At 38.8% G+C, this 25,230-nt stretch overlaps 1 pseudogene; it reads left to right on the top strand.

The window, feature by feature from the left end:
* Window positions 1–570: 570 nt before the first annotated feature.
* On the top strand, window positions 571–1,143 carry LOC128745801 (protein lethal(2)essential for life-like; annotated as a pseudogene).
* The last annotated feature ends 24,087 nt before the right edge of the window (window positions 1,144–25,230 follow it).

Below are 25,230 nucleotides of genomic sequence, written 5' to 3'. Positions count from 1 at the left end.
TAACAGCTGCTGAGCTGTGCTGCAGTGGTTCAGGTTGAGTTGTGTCACTTGCACTATGAACGTGGCTTAGTCGCCGGCACACCGGCCGGGCACCTTGGACCTCCCGTTACGTGCTTTGCGTCCCGTTTACCGGTACAGATCAGGCACTTAGGAGGCTCCGCGCAGTCCTTTGCTTTATGGCCAGCACTGCCACATCTCCTGCACAACTGGCTCCTATCTGGCCCCTTGCAGTTCCAGGCTTTATGTCCGTGCTCGAAACACCGGAAGCAAGCTTCCGACTGCTTGGACACGCTCAGTGGGCATACCGACCACCCCACTTTTAGCCTAGCAGCTTTCAGGGCTTTGTTTCCGTCAATCAGCGGAAGTCGTATGGTGGCTACTGACATCTGCGTGCAATGCTTTATTTGTTGTTTCGCCCGTTTCACTCTTGAAGTTGTTTCACGTATCACGTATTAATGTTAAAAATCTTGTTGTCCGTGTGGTCCTGATCGATTAGAGAGCGGAAGTGAAAACTACATTTAGCGGAAACATTTCCCGCGAAGTGAATCGCTGTGCCAGAATCCAGTTGAAATGCCGCACCTTCCAATAATGTTCCGAGACTGGTGAGAAGACTGCTGGGAGACGCCATTTCACACATCCCGGAAAATGGATCAACATTTCGGAAGTGGTCTCACGGTCGATGATTTGCTGGGAGCCTGTACTTCAGCTGGACAAAGGTATCCAGCTTGCCAACGAATAGATTACAAACGACCATTTCGGATTTCGGTTCCAACTTCGGTCGATATCGGTGGTGAACGGTCGACATCGGTGGTGAAAAGTTCCAGATAAATTTAGACGTACAATTCTTTCCGAACGAAACCAACAGCAAAGCAACCGTCAACAGTATCATAGTGGAAGGAAAACACGACGAAAAGCAGGACGGCCACGGTTACATCGCAAGGCACTTCGTTTCTCGGTACATGCTCCCTTCTGACCACGATCCCGATGCAATCGTCGCTGTCGTCGGACGGAATTCTCACGATCACAGCTCCGAAGGAAGGTGCTTTGACTGCACCTGATGCACCCAAAGCGATTCACATTATGCACACCCAAACGATAAAGAAAATTACTGGAAAACCGGTTGCGGAGGCAATTGAAAAGTAAAATACAAATGAAAAATAGATTCAAGTTCTCTATCATAAGATAAATCTCTGATACTTATAAAAGTGCATGCATATGCATTTAATGTGATTTCTAGAAATGTGATACTACATCAAAGTGAAAATTTTTGTTATTAAACCAAATATAAAATGTAACCTTAAAAAAAGCTAACGTGTGACCTAAGCGTTTTGTTCCGTTGGTACTTCTTAGCGGTCGATGATGTTGGTTGTGCGAACTCTCTTCCTAGTTCGTCGTCCGTCGCATTGCTAAATACGTGTATGTATACATAGTATAAATAGTTCTCGGTCGATAATGTGTTATTTTTCGAGAAGTGCAATTGCTGCAAATAGTGGCTCTAGGTCGGCTTCCTAAGAGCCAGCTGCGTGAGAGCTTTCTCAATCGAGACCCATTGATGCTTGCAACCGATGGTTTTGTTGTCCTTCCATTCTTCCAGCACTTGAGTAACTACCATATAGAGATAGAGGTTGTGCCACTGAAAGTATATTTATTTTGAAATTCACTATAGAATGAAAAAACTGAGCAAAAGATACAAACCATCGATGAAATCCGAAGCTGCGGTCACGACGTTTTTTCTGCAGATAAGATTCAGTGCGTTTTCATTACGAACACGACTTTTAACGTCACATTTAACTTTATTAAACACTAGATCCAACGGAGCGTCTCCGGATACCGATTTGTATACTTGCATTGAACAGTCCAGCGAACTTTCTTCTATAAACGATATAGAGTAGGGCGGGGCATAAGTGCGATGTTTGAAGTTGTCATCAATTTTCGCGAGATATAAAGAAGAACAACAACAAAATATATTTTATAGTGATGCAGCTACTCAATGTCTTTACATTTAACTATAAATCATCTGGAATAATAGTGTTATTCAAAATAAATTCTTCATTCTTCTGAACAAGTGCCGATTCGCACTTTTACCCCACTAGCGGGGTAAAAGTTCGATTACCGCGGGGCAAAAGTGCGAAGCTCGAATCCATGAAATTAGCACAGCAGTAGCTAACAAAACCATATTATCTTCAATCTGCGGTATGTTTCGGTAAGGAGTATTCTCAATTTACACCCTTCCTATTTTCCGCTGGTGTATTGCAGTCTCCGACAGATCGAAACTTTCCCAAACGTTTGTTTTATGTTTCATCCGCGGAAAAACATTGTTTTCCTTCGACCAACATCTGTAGAGCACAGTTTTCTGCAGATCTTCCATTTCTAGTATCTGTAATAGAGTGTACTGCCAAAAGCTGTATATAAGCTATACATTTTTGCCCCGTCCGTGAATCGCACCTTTACTCCGCTAGGCGCTTGACGGGTTTTGATTAAATTATGGAAAAGCGAAACTGTTATTTTCTTGATTCAAATAGAATTTCGTTTCGAAACAAAAATATTTTTAGGTTGTTATAAAAATTTCGTTTGAAACAAACGAATTTTTTCGCTCCGTGATAGAACTAGAACTCCTTTCCCCGAACAACCCCGTTGAGAATCGCGGCTATAACGCTGACGGACGAACAGCGTCGCCCGCAGTACCTTACAAGTCACAAGGACTTGCATAGTGTCGTCGTCCCGTCAGTAAAATGAGTTAAATTCTCGATCCATGAATCGAACTTTTACCCCGTCAATAAATCGAACTTTTGCCCCGCTAGGTGCTTGACGGGGTTTGATTAAATTATGGAAAAGCAACATATATTTTGTAAATTCTTCTCACCGCAATTTCAAGAGAGATATCTGAGTGATGTAAAACGCTGCTACAATTTGTGAATAAGTGATATCCTCCTGTTGATATCGTATTTGCCGTACAACGAAATATTACATCAAAACCGTTCTAAAATAACTTTTACCCATAACTCAGCAACTATGATTCGTAAACAACAAATGTTTATGATGGATTTAAGCTGTCAAAGTACTCACCCATCCATGCCAATGTAGTCAATTTACTCGGAATCCGCACTGATAAATCATTGAATCGCACTTTTACCCGCATCGTACTTTTACCCCTCCTTACTCTAGATAAATCCAGGGGCTGAGCGCTGACTGAATTCGCGAACTGACTTAGGCGTCGATGATATTATATTGCGACACGATACGAGGTTTTGAGAAATGTCCGAAAAATCAAATCGTCTTTAGCTGCAGTTTTTCGCATTTCCTGCGATATAAACAGTCGGACAGTGAAAAAAACTTTTTTCCGAACTGTTTTGATAAACAAATGCATTGTTCGGTACTGAGCACTCACCATCATAAAGTAAAGAGGATTCGTTGCTTTAAGCTGTATCCGCCGCTTCTGTAGAAGAAATATTATCTTGTATATCTTATTTTCAGTGATAACTAAAAATTACATACCAAACAGCATATTTATTCTTGTTTTAAACATTTTGAGCAAACCGCATGTGCAATTAAACAAATTTAAACAAACAAATAGCCACACTCCGCATGTATACTGTATGTAGGCTGTAACAACAATCGTAGCTTATGGTGGTAATAACTCAAGGGAATAATTCCATCGTTGATAGTTAAACGGTGAAAAATTGGGGTCTAACAACACGCTTATTCCTATATAGAGCGAATGAACCAAATTCAATTTTAATAAGTTTTATGTAGAAACTTATTTTAAAAATACCTAAAAACTATCAAAAGCCTTTAAAAATCTTCGGAAAGGATAATTGCATGACCGTGAGGCTAATTTAATGTGCCAGCGTAGCTAATTTTCAATAAGAAAAAACCGGCTTAACAGCCAAGAGCATTTTTTTCGGAAAAATGGTATTACGCCTTTTTCAAAAAAGAATGAAATAAAACTTTTTTAAGCATGTTGTTGAAATCTATAGATAGATTTTCATTGTTTTAGATGAATAATGACATAAACTCAATTTGTTTACTTTTGGCTGTTACGCCCTTTTCAAATGTTAGTCGAGAATTGCTTCCAGATTTTTAGAAATTTACGCTGTTCGAAAGAGCTGTTAAATATCAGGCTGAGTGAATAAGCAAGTGATGTAGCGCAACGGTGATAAACGACAGAAGGGATTCCATCAGGACCAGGAGAAAAAGAATTTCCTCTTTGAGTTGACAAAGTTCCAGAAACCAGAAGTATTTTGGATTATGCCTCAAATTAGATTGTACGCGCAGTACATACGATTTGTATAGCCGTGGGTTTAGTTTTCGATAGGCATTGCTAGAAGACCGAAATGCATTCTTTGATTCAGCAGAACGATAACGCCGAAGTCGACGCTGTGTAGCCTGCCGTAATATGGCCACCTATTCAGTTCACTATTCGCTTCCCCAAATCTCTGAAGCAAGTGACTTAAGCGCCACCTCGTGAGAGGGTCACTTGCCACGTTCAGGCTTGCCCGGCCAGAAACTCCGCCTCAGGGCGGGGCAGTTAAATAAACTCAAAAGGGGAGAAAACAAAACAGCAGACGCAATCCGCCAAAGGTACTCAGTCTACGAACGATAATGTCTCTAAAGCCTCAGAAGTTCCTTAAAAATCCCTGAATCAAAATCCGACTCGTGTTTTCTCATCACTGGTCCAAATTCTGTACGAACAGATCACTGACCAGCTTCGAAAGTCCGAGTGCGGGGAGTATTTTCCCAGGCAGTCCAACCTGGAGTACTAAATAACAAAATCAAACAGACTAAGACGAGCGCGAGACACCTTTAGATTATTTAATCCGCATCAAATATCACTCCATTAAGACAGAAGCTAACAGAAACGTAATTTACAATTAAAATTTATTCTAAACGAGCATGTTTTAAACCTAGGATTTTCTTTGAACTGCTCTAATTTGCTTTCGTTACTATAATTGCGTGAGTGGAGGATTCGTAATACGCCTACATCTATTCTACAAGCATGGCATTACGCTCTAAGGTTCTTCACTATCATTGGCTTGGCTCACGAGCTTTCACACCGGATATGATTGTATGAGTGGGCTTACTTATAGCGCATTAGCGCATCACCCTGCGCAGGGATTTTTAAAGCGTACTCACACGGTTTAGCGAAGATTCACACTACCCCACGGCGATGCTGCAATCCGGGTAGTTCAGATTTCTCCGTTTACAGCTAATCACCGCTCCGCCGGTTTATGATGCGCTGGAATGCTATGCTGGCTTTCACAAAATGGCGGTGGTGAATTCATTCAGCGCTGGCCGATTAGTCCAATCGACGGTGGTTTAGCGGTGCTAGAAACCTCGTATTCCAGCTGAAGGTGGGTCGAAAGTGTGCGGCAGAAGGGTAGATGAGCTTTGCGGCGTTGTGGTTGTTAGCTTTCGCCGAGCGCTAAAAAAGTTGAAAAAATCGAACACAAAAAGCTGTTTTGTATTCTCCACACTTGATTGCAAAGCCTCCACTTATTTTACTCCTGACTGCGCTATCCTGCCTCGTTTAAAACCGCGAAACACAAGAACACACACTCCGAGATTTGAAAGACCCTCAGATAGGAACGAGGTTTTTAAATTTGAAAGCGGAATTTTGTAACAAACTTCTGCGACCAATTCAAACGCGAACAAATCTCTCTTTTTCCTTTTGGTTTTATGCATCTAAATATTTCATTTCCCAGAGTTTATTGAACTTGTTTCGGGCTAATTTGAAGAAGAACATGGCAAGGAAGTCTACGCTTCGTGCGTCGAAATTTGAGTTTTGCGAATAGCGAATGAGCGGCTCTAGGAAAGAGAAAACTCGGCTAACTTTTACGCAAGGTGTATGGCGTATGAGTAGCCAACTAGCCATAATTTCTAGTGGCACATGCTCTAATTGCTGAACTTATCGAAACCACAGGAACAAACTAATTTAATGACCCTAATTGCTACATAACGCCCCGGTCTGTTTTTCTAAAATTTGATTGTAGAATACAATTAAATTTTCGTAACTGCAAACCGTACAGAGACGAAATACTAAACAAGAAACACTAGAAGAGGCTCTAAACTAAATTATTTACAAACTACTCAAACTACTATTTACAAATTTATACAAATGATTAATGGTTCACCAAAAGGAAATTGATTGATCGTTAGACATTTCTTCGTTACTGTGCCGCGGTTCATACATCAACCCTTCAACAGCTTCTTATCCGCTCTAAATCGAGCCAAATCCCAATATACTGTTTTCTCCAAATCGAAATCCCAAGCAGTAACTCCTGCGCCGATACCCATCGACCAACGAGAAATCTGCCACCTACAGCGTCCATACATATTCCCCATAATTCAAACGAATTGGCATATACATTCCAAGGACTACTCCAACACTTGTGTTGGAAAGGTATCCCAAAATAATATACCATCAGCTTTGCTTTCGAAGAAAACCTCAGACTACTTCTGAACAAATTTCTTCTATTAGCAAAACGCAACCTCCCACAATAATTTCCCCAGCAGTAACTCTTTACCAAATAATTGGCCACTGAGAAACCTGCCAACGTAATTCGTATAAATTTCCAACACACTAGCATCAATGTTTCAACGCCGGACCTATTCCGACAACGTGAAACATGACCTGTACTCGAAACATAAATAGGGGAATGTCGTCGTGGTTGGGCCGCCTTTTCGACATTCGCCCATAACTTCCGTTTTAAAAAGAATTTTCAAAATCTTAATAGATCGTTGGAAAGATCTAAGAATAAGCTATACTTCTGGAAAATTTTGAACTGATTGCTTAAAAAATAATAAAGTTATAGGCATTTACGTGAAGACAAAAAATGTTGTCAAACTCGGGCCACGTTGTACAGGTTGGGCCACCGCTCTTAATCCAAGAAATACGTATTGAAATTCTATGTAGAGACATCAAAAGAATGAATTTCGTGAGCAACGGCCCGTATAAGTATAAATATCCTATTCTTAATAACATCTTCGCGAAATTTTTGGTGATCTTGTAAAATCAATAATACTATAATCGCGTTTTCCGATGTGTACTACTGCAATGAAAAATCAAGAACAATCTATGTTTTTATTGTACTAATTAGGCTTTATTTCATCACATTTCCCGCGACTGACATTCTCTAGCGAAAATTGTGCTTCTGTGCTTAAAATTATGGTGGCCCTACCATGGCTATAGAAGTGGCCCGACCTTTACAATAAGCGCTTTTGTAGCATTTACCCCCTTACCATACCCAAACACCTAACTGGACGGGATTTTTCAATAGCATTCGAATAGAGCACAACACACTTTATAAATTTTCAATATTTATCCCGATAATTGCATTTCATGAATCATTTCTTGAAGAAAAGTTAACTGCACCTGTAAAACTTTTTTTGTATTGTTTCAATCAGTGAATTCAGTACACTTGTTTTGAATACACGATTGAAACTCACAATATAGTGACAAGTTAGCTGTCACAGTAAGAAGTTTTACAATGCTTGTACAAAAGTATCACGAGTTACTAAAACTGAAAAAATCGTGGTGGCCCGACCATAACAGTGGCCCGACGATAACCACATTACCCTAATTAAACATTTTACGTTTTGTTTCTAACATCGAAAACATTCGATTTCCACGAATCAAACGAAATGGTGAACCACTCCGTATGAAATTACGCACACATATGTACTCGCGAACTGCAACGAAAGAAATGTCAAAACGAATGTAAACAGTGCCGGTGTTGTGTAATTGATGCTGATGAATATATCGTGAACAACAGGTAAGTGCTATGCAATATGGGACAAATTTACGTGAAACGAGTAAATTGTCCCCCGCTAATTCGTATTAATATTGTAGTGGAGGAATTGATCATCTCCCCAAGGACCACTGGATCCTTTCCCTCCGGGCGACTACGGCGGCCGACGACTTGGAGGGGCCGAGCGGTAGCTTATTATATTATTGAAGGACGATGCCAGGAACACCGGTGGATTCATTATAAATAGACCAGGAAAGTTGTCTCCAATTTACAGGTGAGTTTTTAAACAGAATACTAATGCCATTTTCTCTAATTTTGTTTCATAGCATTTGGACTACGGACGTTGAAGGAGGGCTGAAGCGGCGCTATAAAACTGCGAGGAAGCAGTTACCTATAAAATATTTCAAACACCTAAATCACCCAACCATAATAATCCAAACGAACTAAATCAACTAACCCTAGCTTTAAGTAATTAGACTTAAGAACTAAAATTAGCTTTAAGCAAAATTATGTATTAATTCGAAAAGTATAAATAATACACAACATGCAAAATACATTAACAAACCATAGTAGATTAAGGCGGAACCGAAAGTGGCTAACGTTATTGTGTTAGTGCGACAAACACTGTACTGTACATCTCATGTGTTCGTTAAAAACCTAAAAGTTTATTTGAATATTGTATTAGTATTGGTCATATATGTCAAATAGCGGAGCTTGCAAACACAGCTGATCCGCAGCCAACCGCATTGACTACAAACATCCCGAAAAAGGGTTTGTTTTCTTTATCAAGGCATTCCGATTCAATCAAAATTAACAGCAGCAACTGAATAATGCGTAGGATCACTAGGATGTTTAATTAATCCGCTTGCATCAGATTGCCTTTTTGATTCCTGCGTTTGCGTTTTGTTTATTTACTTCACTCTAAGCTCATCGATGCGGCGAAAGTTGAAAGCTCTTTAAAAGCTCATTGATGTGACGAAAGTTTGATACTGTGTTGCTGCTTTTTCGGAAATCGCTAGTTCAACGAAATATGTGCGCAACCAAATATCTATTAACTAATCCCAAATTATACATTGGTCGCTTTTATGAACACGTAATGATCGATATGATCAGTTAAATTTATTTTCCATCAGCAATTATGTTTTGCTGAGCGTTTATTGATACACAGCAGATCGATAAATTGAATTACAAGTTTTAGGAAATTATAACAGCGCTGGAAGCACTGATTACGTGGCGAAAGCGTGCTCTGCCAATACAGATGCATTTTTAAGGTGCAAAACAATACATGCTTCGAATGGTAGCCCAGCCATCTTTGAGAGCCACTTTCGGTTTCCCCTTAACTAATAAAAATAAATATATACAAGTAATTAAATAATTATCTTACATGCAACTATTTACAAATATACAAACTTTAAATGAGCCATACTAAACCTAATTAGAAATAAATTTAGCAGACAAAAATACACCAGTAGTAGTAGGTACTAACTTAGTTCCTTAAGACTCGATGTAGGTGTACCAAACTAACATTACTTTTACCGAAAAGGGAAGTTTGTCCACTTCGTTATGGTTAGTAATGGAGTAACCTTAGTAATGGAGATGAGTATTTTATTGCCACCAGAGCTTTCGCGTCATGGTGCAATTGTTTCGACTCAACGAAGTGAGCGAGACATCGCTTTAAAAAGTTTTATCATTACCACGTGAGGTGGAGGATTGAAACAAATTGTTGCAAAATTGCACAATCTTGGGTGTCTGGATGGCCAGAATTGAAAGGACTAAGACACTCATTGCTATTCTATATTTCGAACGACTTGGTACTTCGAACGAAAGTTGTTTCGAACGAAATTTCCGCCAGCAAAATCAAATGGGCAAAACGTCTCGTTCGAAGCAAGTTGATCGAAATAAACACCCTTATTCTGCGAGGCGAGTGACGTGACTATTTTAAAGTCGCCGCGAATCAGGTGACAATTGTCACCTAGGTGACTCGTTTTGTCACCTAGGTGACACGGTTTGTCTCTTAGGTGACAGGGGTTTATTACCCAGGTGACTCGGTTGTCACCTAGGTGACTCGTCTCGTCGTGGCGAGTCACGGCAAGTGACAATTGTCGTATTGAGTCACGTAACTCGCAGAATAAGGGTGTTAGATTCGTTCGAAATACAGAATAGGAGTGACTACTATACATATCGCGAAGTCATTGCTGGGGCTCGCTTAACATTCATATTTCATATTTTAGCAGGTCATCACCCCGGCTCCTTCTAACTCTTCGTTCCCAGTTCTTCAGGCCCAATTCTTTCGCCTTCCCGCTCTTAATTATGCAATTTCCTCACAATCTACTCAATGACGATTTTAAAAATCGTTTTTTAGTTGTCTCTCCGTAGAGGTTCATAGCTTTGAAATGTTTGGTCCCTCACTGTATTTTAAATTTGATCTTGTCACTCCGCAGCTGATGGGCATTACGCATTCGTTTTAATCTTCTCAATTCAGCGGTGCTCCACGCTGGAGAGTTGGGACGTCTGCTAACCGGTACGTTCAATGACAACCATTCACAAATGCATGAACAAAAACTTTCAGCCATATCATCTACGTCACTATAGTTGAGTATTGCGTTCCAATTTAATCCTGACAAGTAGTCAAGTAACACATCGAAGTCGATTTTCCGGAAGTTGAGTCTATGTTCAGCACTGGTGTCAACACTCCTGGTAGCTGCATCAGCAGAAAAAGAAAATGACAGAACTAGAGGAGGGTGATGGGGATCAACTCGAAGGTTTTTGAAGGTTCAAAAAATCCATTCCATCAATAAGCGTGCTGCTACATGGTGTAAACATGCTAACATTGCAGCAAGTGACGCAGCCGTTGTTAATGAACCAATGCAAGTGTGGTTGATTGTAATCACCACATACTAGTATGGTTTCATTTGGTGCTGAATTATCGCATATTTCGCGGATCGATGCAACGTGTTGTTATAAAGCTGCAACTTCACGGCTTTTGTCCGGCGGCAGATAAACAGCACACAACGAAAATTTCCTTTCATGAATTGTGGTCGTGACACATACCTGCTCAATTGTAGCGCCGTTGCGCGTCTCGATGGCCGAGCTGACGTATTTAGCAGCAGGCTTCATTTTCAGTTTTTTGCTCAGTAGATGCTCATTTGACCGCAGCGCCTCAACGAAACGGAATTCGAAAAAGTAGTGTAAAAGGCAATGGTAGAGCTAATTATTATCTATTATTGCTGAAGAAAGTAATCACCCTTATTCTGCGAGGCGAGTGACGTGACTATTTGAAGTCGCCGCGAATCAGGTGACTCGCTTTGTCACCTAGGTGACACGGTTTGTCACCTAGGTGACTCGACTCGCCGTGGCGAGTCACGGTGAGGTACAATTGTCGTATTGAGTCACGTGACTCGCAGAATAAGGGTGTAGTTTTATCTTTTGCATTTTCGGCGCTATCGGGCTGCTACCCCGTTGGTAGCAAAAAGAGCGCTCATTTGGCTACTAACGAGGTAGCAATCGCATAGCGCCGTAAATACAAAAGATAAAACTATACTTTGTTCAACAATAATGTAGATGACTCTATTGCCCTTTACACTACTTTTTCGAATTCTGTTTAGTTGAGGCTCTGCAGTCAAATGAGCATGTACTGAGCAAAAAACCGAGAATGAAGCCTGGTTGCACAGAATTGATGCAGTCATTCAAGCCAGATTCAGTGGAAATGATGATGTCATAACCGCAGTCGATTGAAGCTAGGAATAACTCGTCGATTTTTGTCTTTAAGGATACATAAACGACTAAAACTTTAGAAAATTTCATTTTATCTGATTTTGATTCTGCAGTCTTTTCCACTTATTTTGGTACTAATTTTGTAATGATCCGACCACGGGAAGTGGCCGAAAAACGATCATACACATAAGCATTCCAGTGCGGCGTGGAACAACCTCGACGGAGTTAAACGCCGCTCCTGAAAAACTACGATTTTAAAACTTTATGTACCTTTTTCTTAGAAACTACATTTTCCTACAGAGTAGGAAAAATGGATGTGCAAAGTTTCGTCTATTTATTGACATGAAATTATTTTTTATCGTTTGGTTCTTGTACACAATTAGTGCATCATATAAGCTAACAAATAGCAACTTTGAGCTTTGTTTATATTTTGAACTTGGAGAAGAAACGATGAATTCGTGTTGTTACTTCCAATATAGCACGGCTTGCAGCACTTGTAAAATAGATCATTATCGTTATAGACAGTAGGCCGTATGAATAAACGAGTTAGAGCAAATAGGGTACGAGAGGGTATTTTCAGCAGGTTTCTAAATTCAGCCTGTTTGCCTTTTCTTTCGCCAATAAAAATACTTTGCCGTCATACAATTTTAATATGCTATAACTATTTTCTTAACATTCGCTCTTCAACCGTTGTCGAGATCGGTCGAGCTTTATAACTCTTCTGCTCTTATCGTTCTGCGCTAAATTGTATCGATCAGCTATTGTTAAGTTGAAGGTCATTGGATTGTTCCTGCCAGCAAGCTAAGTATACATTTCTTTTGTTATCTTTTATCAGTTGTTACCAATAAATAGCCTATTATTCTGGTCATACGAAGTCATCTACAACGAATAATGGATGGGGAAGAGTCCCCTGACCCTGATAAACCAAAATATGTTCGTCAGCGTTGCTATCCAGAGTCATTTAAAGGTCCCTTTGAAGTTTTCGTTCGCCAAAAGGAGAAGCCTATAAATGTGTTATTAGTTTCATCAGAGCTACATAAAAATTTTAAGACAGTCAAAGAAATACGTAAAATTAATTTCGGCAAAGTTAGGGTAGTGTTCGCTAGCCGTGAAGAAGCAAATAATGCTGTTATAAATGAACTCCTTTCTCGCCTGTATCGCGTTTACGTCCCTTGTGATCGAGTAGAGATTGACGGCGTTATCAATCAATCTGATATCGATTTGGATTACATTGTGAAAAATGGATCAGGTAAATTCCGTGACCCGCGCCTTCCGTCGGTGCCTATTCTTGAATGTGGACATTTGGTTTCGGGCATCACAACCGAAGGACAGACAAAATATGAAAAATCGCATTCTATACGGGTAACATTCGCAGGTACTACGCTGCCAGACTACGTGATGATCGACCACGTATTAATTCCTGTACGTTTATTTTCCCCGAAACCAATGCATTGCAACAAATGCAAACGTTACGGTCATACAGAAAGTCTGTGCACAAACAAACTCCGTTGTGGTAAATGCGGTCAGTTACACACGGAAGAACAATGCACAATTGCTGAGGTCGTTTGTCTTCATTGTAAACTAACACATGAAGATAAAAAAGATTGTTCCTTTTACAAACAACGGATTCGATTTGCGAAGGCACGTGTTCAACAAAAATCGAAACTCAGTTATGCTGAAATGGTGCGCCAAGTTGTTCTCCCCGATATATCAACTGATAATCCATACAGCTCGTTGAGTGATATCTCTGATATTGATGAAAACATTGCACATTGTAGTAAAGACGCAACATTGAAACGAAAAAAAATTACATCTGCGACTCACGTTAAAAAAACGAAAATGTCGTCATCTAAAAGATCCGAAGAAGCTAAATCGCCACATTTTGTAACACCTTCAAATAGTCAATTGAAAACCCAAAATCGAGATGAATTTTCATGTTCCCCTGGTTTTTTATACAGTCAAGCGGAAAGCAATGAGAATTCTCGAGGTAAGCTTTCTATTACTGACCTGATTAAATTTATAATCGAAACTTTTAAGTTGGGCCCGGTATGGACTGAAGTTTTAACAAAGATAACCCCAATTTTGAACAGTCTCTTGTCACAGTTACTCGTTTCTTGGCCTCTCCTTGGTTTATTTTTGACTATCAATGGCTAACTCGGCTCATATAAAGAATCACATTTCCATATTATAATGGAACTGCAGAAGCATTCTGCCGAAACAGGGTAATTTCAGAAATTTTGTAAATAAAGTTAATGTCGATTGCTTTGCATTGTCAGAGACTTTTCTCATCGAAGAGTTGAGTTTCAATATCCCGGGATATAACGTGGTTCGTTCCGACCGTGATTGTCGTGCTGGTGGAGTTCTACTGGGTATTAAAGATTGTTATTCATACAATCGCGTTCAGATAAATGATATCAGCCCTGTAGAAGCAGTGGCTTGCTCCGTTAATTTGAGTGACCTTCTTGTTACAATTGTATCGATTTACATTCCCCCTTCTTGTTCATTAGATATGACAATACTTAGAAATCTGATGAATCAGTTATCTCAGCCTGTTTTTCTATTGGGAGATTTCAATGCACATGGTAGTGCTTGGGGCGAATCGTACGACGACAATAGAGCAAACTTAATATACAACATTTTAGATGAGTTTAATCTAACGGTTCTCAATACTGGTGAGATTACAAGAGTAGCGTGTCCGCCTGCTAGGTGTAGTCGAGTAGATCTTTCAATTAGTTCTTCGAATTGTGCATTGAGATGCCATTGGTCTGTTCTAGATGATCCTGCCGGTAGCGATCATTTACCTATTCACATAGAGTTTTCCCAAAGTAACGTATCCGCGGTTGTTGTTCCATATGATTTAACCAAAAATATTGATTGGCGAAAATATTCTTCGATTATCTCCGATGTAACTGATCAGTGTTGCCGATGTATCTCCGATGTAACTGATCAGTGTTGCCGGAGTTACATGATTTCCTCACTGAGCTCATGACCAACGCAGCTTTTCGGTCGCAAACGAAACCAGTCCCATGTTCTTGTTCGTTACGTAGGCCTCACACGATTTGGTGGGACGAAGAATGCTCAAAGATCCTTAAAATGCGCTCTAATGCATTCAAAAGTTTTAGAAAACGCGGGCTAATGACAGATTTTTTGGAATACAAGCGTCTGGAGGCCAGTAGTAAAAGACTGTTCAAATCCAAAAAACGTAACTATTGGAGAAATTTTGTTGACTCTTTATCGAGAGAAACAGCCATGTCTACGCTGTGGAGCACGGCGCGCAAATTGCGTAACTACCACCCCCTCCATCAAATGTTAACAACTACGATGCAGAATGGATACAAAAATACGCCGATAAAGTTTGTCCATCATTCGTTCCATCTGACTGCCCTTCGTTTAATGTTTCTTCTAATACAGAAAATACTCTAGTGGCTGATTTTTCTATTTCGGAACTGGAATGAACGCTAGTCGAAAGCACCAATTCCTCGCCAGGAATGGACAATATCAAGTTTTCTTTAATTAGAATGCTTCCAACGTCAGCTAAATATCTTTTATTGAAATCTTTAAACTGGATTTTTCAAAGCTTTTCCATTCCTAAATCGTGGAAAGAGGTTAAACTAATAGCCATACTAAAACCAGGAAAAGAGCAAGGTTTGATAGATTCTTATCGTCCTATAGGCCTACTGTCATGCGTTCGGAAGACACTAGAAAAAATGATTCTACATCGGGTCGAGTTTTGGGTAGAGAAAAACAACCTCTTATCGCCTACGCAGTATGGCTTCCGTCAGGCTCGTAGTACGAGAGACTGCCAAGCATTACTGGCTTCAGACATACAAATAGCTTTTGAATCAAAAGAAGAACTGACCGCTGTGTTTTTAGACATCAAAGGTGCATACGACTCTGTTTTAATCGACATTCTGTGTCAAAAGTTGTGCCAAATAGGAGCCCCAACCCACCTTGCCATGTTTCTGTTCCACCTGTTATCTTCGAAGATTTTGAATTTCTTTCACAATAACAAGGTCATGTCCGTTCGAACGAGCTATTTAGGATTGACACAGGGTTCTGCTCTTAGCCCCTTGTTGTACAACATCTATGTCAGCGACATTGACAATTGTTTATCTGCAGGCTGCGTTCTTGTGCAATTCGCCGACGACTGTACTTTGTGGTCTCGCGACAAAAATCGCAACTCAATGAAACAATCACTACAATTTTCTCTAAATACCCTGGAAACATGGGCATGCAATATTGGACTTGAGTTTTCTGTCACAAAAACCAACAAGGTAGTATTTTCTAGAAAACATGCCCCCTCGTCCATAGAGCTGACTATACTCAATGTGCTCGAAATATCTGGGAGTATGGTATGATTCTAAATGCACTTGGAGAGCTCATGTGGAGTATTTGGTACGAAAATGCCAGAAAAGGATAAATTTTTTGCGGACTATCACTAGTACCTGGTGGGGAGCACAGCCTATCGATATGATAAGACTATACAAAACTACGATTCTCTCAGTAATGGAATATGGTTGTTTTGTATTCAACATGACGTGCAATACACACTTTATAAAACTAGAACGAGTTCAATATAGATGTCTAAGAATTTGCTTAGGATTGCTATCATCAACACACACAAAAAGTGTTGAAGTTCTGTCGGAGGTCATGCCACTGAGAGTTCGATTTGATGAGCTGAACTGCAGATATCTGGTTGAGTGTCATATAACATCTAATAAAGTTTTAAACAACATGGATTTGCTCTTCGATATCAATCCACAATCGAAATTTCTTTCTGCATATAGAAATTGCCTTACTCTTCCTACGGCTGCTTCATCTATGAAGCGTTACTACGACTACGATTATTATTCCATGTCGGCTGAAATTTCAGTTGACACATCACTCCATGGTAGATTCATGAAAGGAGAATCTCAGGCTTATATAGAAAGCCTGTTTCTCGAAAGACTATCGTTTTATACAGTGGATGGACTCTTTTTTACGGACGGTTCGGTAAAAGAAGAAAGTGTCGGATTTGGAGTTCATGGTTCTGGCCTGCAGGTTTCTCTCCGTATGAACGATCCTTGTTCGATTTTCAAGGCGGAATTGACGGCGATTCGTTTTACGGTCGATTACATTAAGACTCTTCCTTCAGGGACATACCTTATTTGTTCGGACAGCTTCAGTGCTCTTGAAGCTATAAAGAATATAAAGGTTTGCGGCAGGACAAGTCGGGAAGTGCTATATTTAAAAAATGCCATAGCAGAACTATCATCGCTCCATTACACTGTCAAATTTTTGTGGGTGCCCTCTCACTCAAATATTACTGGTAACGACATGGCTGATATGTTAGCAAGACGTGGTTGCGAACAAGACGAAATTTTCTCTGTAGAAGCCGACTCTCGTGATTTCTATCCGGTGCTCCGTAAAAGGGCTGTTGAGTTCTGGCAGCAAGGATGGTCTTCCAGCGATCTGGGTAGATACTGCTATAGCATCTTACCATTAGTAAAGCTCAGTCCGTGGTTTGCTAATATAAATGCTACCAGAACATTCATAAAAAATATGTCTAGATTAATGTCAAATCATTATACACAAAATGGTCATCTTTACAGATTCAACATCACAGAAACTAATCTCTGCGAATGCACTAAAGGATATGCAGTAATTGATCATCTTGTGTGGGAGTGCGAACGTTTCACAGAAGAGCGAGAAACCATTTTGGCAGATAAACCGGTGCAACCAGTTCGAGACGTGCTTGGAAAAATGGATATTGAAATGATGAAGACCATAAATGAATTTATAATGAAGACCAAATTACAGTTATAATTGTTAAACTAACCCCGAGTGAACCGCGGGTGATCGGTTCTTTAACATGTAGGTTTAAGTTAGTTTTAGCTCCCCTTTCCTTTTTTTTTAAGAACGAGTGCGAGATTACTTGGGATGAATGAGAGGTATGTGTAAATGAAAGAATGTGTGGATTAACTAACCCCGAGAAGCCGCGGGCAATCGGCGTTCCCAATTTAACCGTAGTTTAAGTAGTTCTTAATATTTCAACACTGAACAATACTCATGAAATTTGAATATCGGCCTGGAAATGTCTTATGGACATTGGCCTTATAGGTAATAAATAAGAGCTTAATAAAGAAAAAAAAAAAAAAAAAAAACTATTTTCTTAAGACTGTATGTAATCTACTATTTTTTATTCAAAGAACGTCGAAATCACCTGTTCTTCTACTGGAACTAGGCTATAGGCCGAAAAAATAGATGCCATCGCTTAATGGGCTGAAAATGCCCTCCTATGCCCTACTCCCATGCGATTTAAACGGGAAAAGCAAAGTAAACTGTTTTATTCATACGGCCTAGTATGTACAAAGTAAGTTTACGTCTGTACGATGTTATTCTGTCCATACTGACTACCATCTCCAGAGAAATTTAAATTGTGAAAAATTCCAGATGTGCGCATTTGCGCTGCACTTTCGCCTAATATCTTTAAAAAAGCGATAGGCGAAATTGGGAAACACAACATGTCTCCACTATCTCTTGTTTTACTACAAATACACTCAAAATATCTAAAAATAGTCATTCGCGGTTTGTAATCAAATTTAAAATCATGAGAAACGCAAAATCAGAAAAGTGTTGCAAGTAACCCCGTGTACTGGGTAACTCACAACTCCCCTATTTTCGGTTCATTCTACAGATTCATTTAGTAGATATTTTTTCTCATAATCACAAATCAAAAGTACTGCCCACTATACAAGTTTTAGCTACTTACACTTGGACCAAACTGTACACTTCGAAAGTTATTCAAAGTCAAAGTCAAAAGTGTTGTAAGTATCCCCAGATAATGGTATTTAAATTTCGAGAAATTAAAAAAAATATATAATTGTTGCAGTCCAAACGTTAGTCACACCACTAGGTAAAGAATTTCACATTTTTATTAAATACTTCGAAACTTATACTTCATTCTGAATTCGTTGCACAATCAGAAACCATATTATTTTATAAGCTATGAAGATGATAAACAAGCTGTTTACACACCTCATTAGATATTAGATATAGTGATAAAGAGTAACGTAAGGTTAAGGTTTCTTTTTTGTGGTGTCATAAGTTTACTTGGAGGGAGCAGAGATTACACGTTTTCCTCAGATAATGACAATATGTTTGCAAGCTTACTGCTTATCAATGTATTCCAGTTTAATTAAGGTTCATCGTGCTCCATCTGGTATAATATATAGCTAAAATAATAAATAGGGAACTGACGATTCCTTTGTCAAGAATGCTCAAGAGTCAAATAGTATGATCCAGAGCCGTTTTCAAGTAATTTTTATGTTAATTATTCTATAAAGCACATAATGCAGAAATTGTATAACAAAAAGTAACTTTATATTATTCTGTTATTTCTTTAAAAAATCCTCTATTGCAATGATTACGTCTCTGTATAGATCAGTGGTGCCCAGGCATAGGCGTAGTGCGGGCCAAATTAGATCGCCCCATGAGTCCGCGGGCCGCAATAACTTCTGGTCATTTCTGCGAATAACAAAATGCTAGGAATCACCACAAGATTTAAACTGGAAAGCAATCAGATCTACAATATGCACGAGATATTACGACTGATCTGAGTGACCTCTGTGTAATCAAAAAAAATATTCATAAGTCCGCCATCCATCAAACCAGTCCGCGGGCCGCACGAATCATCACGAAGGGCCGCATGCGGCCCGCGGGCCACTGGTATAGATCATAGGTAAGGCTAGATATTAGCACAGACAAACAGACATAACTCTTTGAAGAAAATTCTAGAAAACATATCATCACGCACATTTCTGGCTTCAGTTTTCAGAAGGTCGCACAATGCATGCAAAAGGGTTGATTATGCGACCTTTTGAAAACTAAAGCCAGTTTTTGCCTGAACACTTACACCATACCACACCATACATTATCGACATTCCCAAATATTGACTTGCAACAGGAGTGTCCGTCAGACAAGTATTTTTAAGGTTAGTCTTAGCGAAAACAATCTCAACAAAACACTAAATTTGAAATGACAATTACAGCGATGGTAGACTGAAACAGTCAGTGTTATGTTTGGTTATCTGTGATATTAGGTTGTGATTTTTTATGTCAATTTAATTTGACACGTAGGTTTTAATCTCTACTAGTAAATAGTCTTAAGGCCCAGACACAATGCATACGGATTTTACTACGTTGCGGATATTTGACAGAAAATCCATGGAAAAACTGTCAGATTGCCGCAACGTAGTAAAATCCGTACGCATTGTGTATGGGCCTTTAACCTTCCGTTACTCGCGCTGTTGTATTTTGTACAATACTTGTAGATTTTTGGATGCCATTTTGTTTTAAAGTAACAGATCGATGTCAAACCAAAATGTATTCTTCAATAAACTTATTATGAACAAAATGACATAATTATTCAATACATTAATGCATTAGACACATTCCAAGCGCATCTATCCCATGAGAGCAAATTCTGAAAGTAGGAATATTAAAAATATTTGTATGTAGTATGTTCAAACATACTATAAAGCTTACAAAAATCCTGAATTGTCATATTGTTTATTGACAATTCATGCTAAAATGCACCTTACAAGTGGGAGGTTAACAATATAGATTTTCATCATTTAGGCAAGGCTGCAATTAATTCTCTGTCAATAGTTTTAAGCCAAAATAATCTAAAACTGTATATCATCAAAACATGTTTCATTACTAGGGTAACATTTTGTTCATACAGAGTTTTTTGAAAAATGAAAGCATTTTCCAGATAAGCGGCCTTTAAAAACAGGTACTTTTATAATGGTGTCCCGTAACGAAAATTTTGCATTTATTTCCATATATCAGAGAATTTAAATCTGAATTTTTTGAAACTATGGATTTTCTTTAATCATATATGTACAATCAAAATCGCGCTGTGCTCGACTTTTGATAAGCATTTCTATGTAAAATAAAATAGGTGCTTCAAAATGGTGTCCCGTAACGTTTTGTTTAACGCAAAAAGTAATTGAATAAAAAGGAACTCATCACATCAGGTTTCAACTAATGTTTATCGACGATAACAAATCTATTATTTTGATGACTGAATGCAAGTATGTATAAATATGTTTACAATATAATAATATATTGTAATATTAAGGAATGTGCGGTAAGGACGGGCACCTCAAGATTAAAATTCAATATCTACACAAGTATCTCTGTTTGATATAGCCATACTACCACTAAATTTTGTTCAAAACTTATACTTTAACATCAAAAACATTACCTAGTAATCATATTTTTTTTAGACATTGTACAGAAAAACGGACACATTATATGAAAGGTGGAAACCGCAAAAAAGGTGTGATGCCTGATGAGTAATACCTAACGAGGTATGATACCAGTCGTCGTATGTTCGGATCTCGACTGGATGGTGCTGCCAAAGTCAGTAGGCTCGTTGTACAAGCCCCGTAGAGTGATTTATCTATTTTAGGCAGACGTTGCGCGTACGTTATTTTGGACATTTACGGTAAAACCAGAATAAAGTACGCGTAAAGCCTATCCAAAATAGACAAATCAACCTAGTTGTTTTGTACTCTAATAACTAGCTGCAGAGTCTCTCGACAAAGGGTGGCTCCAGGCAAAGGGTGAACATGTGCATTCCATAACCTCTGTTTACTAATTTCTATCCCTATGTCCACGTGTTGCCGGCTGCGGTACGCAATCTCCGTTTCTGTAGGCTAACAGTGAAGGGGACAGAGTGGCTTCCTCCCACCTTAAGATGGCAGCCACGTCAGTGAGATAGGGACCTGAGGCTAACAATCCACTGTACCCGAAAACAAAAAAAGTTAATGAAAAGGAAAGAAAGCCTCTCGATAAATAAGAAGGGTTAAGTCTTAAAGACATTTATACCTAACGCCGATTTCGACTTACTTGAATACTTTATCATTAAAATACTTGAATGGTCTAAAAACATGGAATTCCGTTTCTGAAAGTTGTTTAGTCAGCTTTTTTAGCAATTATAGTGGCTTCGCTGAGCACACTAGCAAGATGGCCTAGCCCAGAGAACATTTTTTAGCTTACAAGATGCATAGTAAGTGTCGTACTCCGAACGGCATCATTTTCAGCTACTTTTTTTAGCGTTATAGTTATAGTTCGCTACATGAGTTGTTAATGTTGCATGAAATAGTAGAGTTGCTTAAAAACTTTTAAATTTATGCGTTATGATACGTTCACTGATACGTGTGAAGTAAAACAAAATACCTAGTTTTCGAATATTTGCTATTTAATACCATTTTGGCGTGCAGCGCAAATAAAGCATACCTTTCGCATCAAGACGAATCTTATTTACCGTTTCAAATTTTTTCAAATAAATTTTTTGAATTTTGTTATTTTGGTCAAAATCATGCAAAATCTTACATAGGGGGAGGGGGCGATTAGTCAACAATGGGGAAAACTCGTTACATAATTAATCCACAGCCCCTACATTTTAATTACTAATGTGTCCAAACCCTAAGATTAGGCAAGCATTTCATTATAATACTTCAGTATAGTTCTCACAAGGGCATTTCTCTTTACCTGGTAGTAAACTTTACCTTACATATATTTCGTTACGTATGTCTTATTACCAGACTATAACACACCAAATCAGTACACTATTGTTACAAAATATAGTGAATATAGACCAGATATAGAAAATATGACGGCCTGAACAGAAATCTAGAGAAAATAAACCATATAATGCAGTTTACTTTTTTCGTTACGGGACACCATTTGCAGAATACCGTTTGCCCAACAGCGCATGGTGTCCCGTAACGAAATGCTTTTTATTATATCTTAAAAACTAAACACAAAACCTGAGTATACTTTTACATTTTGAGTTTCAGGCTGCCTTCAGCTAAAAATTTTCGGAACATGTTGACTTTGAAAAACTTGAAACAGAGCAGAGTTTTGCAAATGTTTGAATCATGTTCAGAATACGCATTTTCTGCGATGGTGTCCCGTAACGAAAAGTATTCCGCCACTATTCAATGATGCTTATTATAATAAATATTTCGCCCTCGTATTGAGAAAGTACTACTAAATAGCAGCTCAAAACACCTATTTTGAAAGATATTCGTCAGACTGTTGGTAAAATATGAACAAATTTGCTTCGAAAAAACGGTTGCTCATGGTGTCTCGTAACGCTGGAATGTGTCATTAACTGTTCAGCAAAATAGATGAGCATAAACCAAAATTGCAGAAACGCAAGGTGCAAGCGGCGTGTGAGGGGTACCGCACTTGGTCCCTACTGGAATTTTCTCTTATTTCTTCATAAGGGAAAATGGTTTCTGTGTACAGCAAAGTTATTCAGTAGTTGATGGTCATTCCGCAGGTATGCAAAAGTTTATAATTTCGTGACTTTACGGCGCTAGTGTATGGGCTAGTTTTCTGAATGTGTTCTGTCTACAGAATCTGTTTATTTGTAAAATCCTTTTTTCAGAAAATGTATTAGTGGACCAAAAATGCTAGACTGATGAACGGAAATAGACAATTTTCACAATATGTGTCATCATGCAAAAAACTTTCTAAACATCCTGCCCAAGCGAATCAAAACACCGCGTCAGCCCTACTTTCTAACCACAGTTTCCTTACTTTCTGCCAACAGCAGAAATGTTATACTTTATGTGACGAGATGTGTAATGTGAAAAGTATCTACGAAAACTGCTATCTATGATAACTGCTAGAAAAATCAGAGGGGTTGTGTACATGACACGACCGCATATATAGGTGACGCAGGACTACGTAAGTCTCTTTGTAGTGATAGTGACATGTATTCATGCTTGTAATCATTCGATTCTTCATGTATACATGCTATATGCAACATATATACATGCTACATGAGTTGTATGTAACATTTATAAAAGTAGTAACATTGCATACGTTCAATTCTCAAAAGATTGTGCATTTGAAAACAATTTAACAAAATCAAGAACACAAACTATTGCTTTCCTGCTACCTTACTAAAATTAAAGATTGTTTTTATTATCCATGGTTTCCCACGTTGAAGGGATTTTACCAATTCAATCCTATTTTATCAACAGCACATCTTTCCACTACACTTCTAATGAAACGGCAAGCATGCATATTCATACAGAGTCGTATTACAACCGAACACTACAGCTGTAGCCCATTTTTCCAACACAGATATCAAGTTCGCCTAGGTTTAATCGTCTCGCAGTAAAGAATTTGCGATCTGTTGGGACAACGAACTTGTTTCATTTTTTCTGGCACACTTCCCTAACACAGACATCAAATTGGACTAGGTTTAATCGCGTAATCTGTTGGCACGAGGGGGCTTTGTTACTCTCTCTGGCGTACTTCCCAAGCAAGGACTTCAAAATGGTCTAGGGGGCCATCCATATACCACGTGGACAGCTTAGAGGGAGGTGGGGGGGTATAAAAATGTCCACGCTTGTCCACGGAAGGGGGGGAGGGGGTATGGAAAATGTCCACGTTGACAAGTTTTTTTTCCTACAAAATATAAAAATTAAAAACATTGACCATTGATCAGTGATTGTTTTTGACCTTGACGGGCAATTAGCAGTCATTAACTTTTCGTCGGAAAGCCCAATTTCGGAAGCAGTTTTTTGGCCCAAAAGCGAGATTCTGTTTATAAAAATGTAAATACTGCATTCTTTTTGCCAATCTGTACACAGCGAATATATTTTCATGAATAGAGTTTTTGTTTCAAACAAAAGAAACTGCTTTTGAAATTGGCAGAATTGATGATGACTAATTCCACCTTAAATAAAATTGTATCTTCTGAGGCATATGTTGACCTAAGCACATGAACCGAGCATTACGAGAGCACATATCTGGCATAAATCTTGTTGAAAACATTAAGCCTGCGTTAGTACACTTAGATGCTGACTGCCTAGCCTGGATGAATCCACGAATATTGCATCGCTTGCACCAAATGTGGATTGCATTTTGCCTCAAAATCAAATGTAGCTCACCACAAAAAAGGTATCCATGGGCAACGTATTTCCAAAAGGATTCGCCTTCAGAAAATTTTACGAATCACATCGTGTCGGAAAGATTTTGTGTTGTGTTGAAGTAGACGGCCAAACTGAGGTGCTCTGGTTAGACAAAGATGCTCTGGACAAAGAAGAATCGTTAAGCGAAAGTTAAGCTGAAACGGACTTTCTTGCAGTCGATAATAATAATTTGCAGTAGAACATGAATTAAGATCCAAACACCTTACATACGGATTTTAAAACGCTGAGGAAAATTGACGGAAAAATCATGGAAAAACTCAAATTTCTGCAACGACTAAAAATTCGTATGCATTGGGTCGGTGACTGGAGCTTCCTTTCACGTAAGTATTTTCAATAAATATTGCATAAATGAAGATGAAAACAAAATTTTCAAAATCTAAAAATGTCCACGTGGACAAACAGGAGAGGGGGAAGGGGTTGTGCAAATGTTCACGCTTGTCCACTGAGGGGGACGGGGAGGTTGAAAATTGGTATTTTACTGTCCACGTGGTATCTGGATGGCTCCTAGGTTGAACCGACGCGGTGTTAAGAAATCTTGTAGAAATGAGGAAACTGTCACTTGTTTTGGCTTACTTCCCAAGCACAGATATCAAATTGGTATAGGTTTAGATCATCGTAAAGAATCTTCTAACCAATCACGAAGCGAGAATTCTGGTAAAACATAGGTTCATTATTTTCAATTTTTCGATAGTTCAACATCAAGAATCCATACTTTTCTTGATTTGGGCCAATTCTTAGAAGATTTTCCGATCGATTGGTGCAAG

This window comes from Sabethes cyaneus, chromosome 1, assembly GCF_943734655.1.
Source record: "Sabethes cyaneus chromosome 1, idSabCyanKW18_F2, whole genome shotgun sequence".
Classification (NCBI taxonomy): Eukaryota; Metazoa; Arthropoda; class Insecta; order Diptera; family Culicidae; genus Sabethes; species Sabethes cyaneus.
The sequence above is the reverse complement of the archived record's forward strand: the minus strand, read 5'-3'. Positions and strand labels throughout refer to the sequence as shown.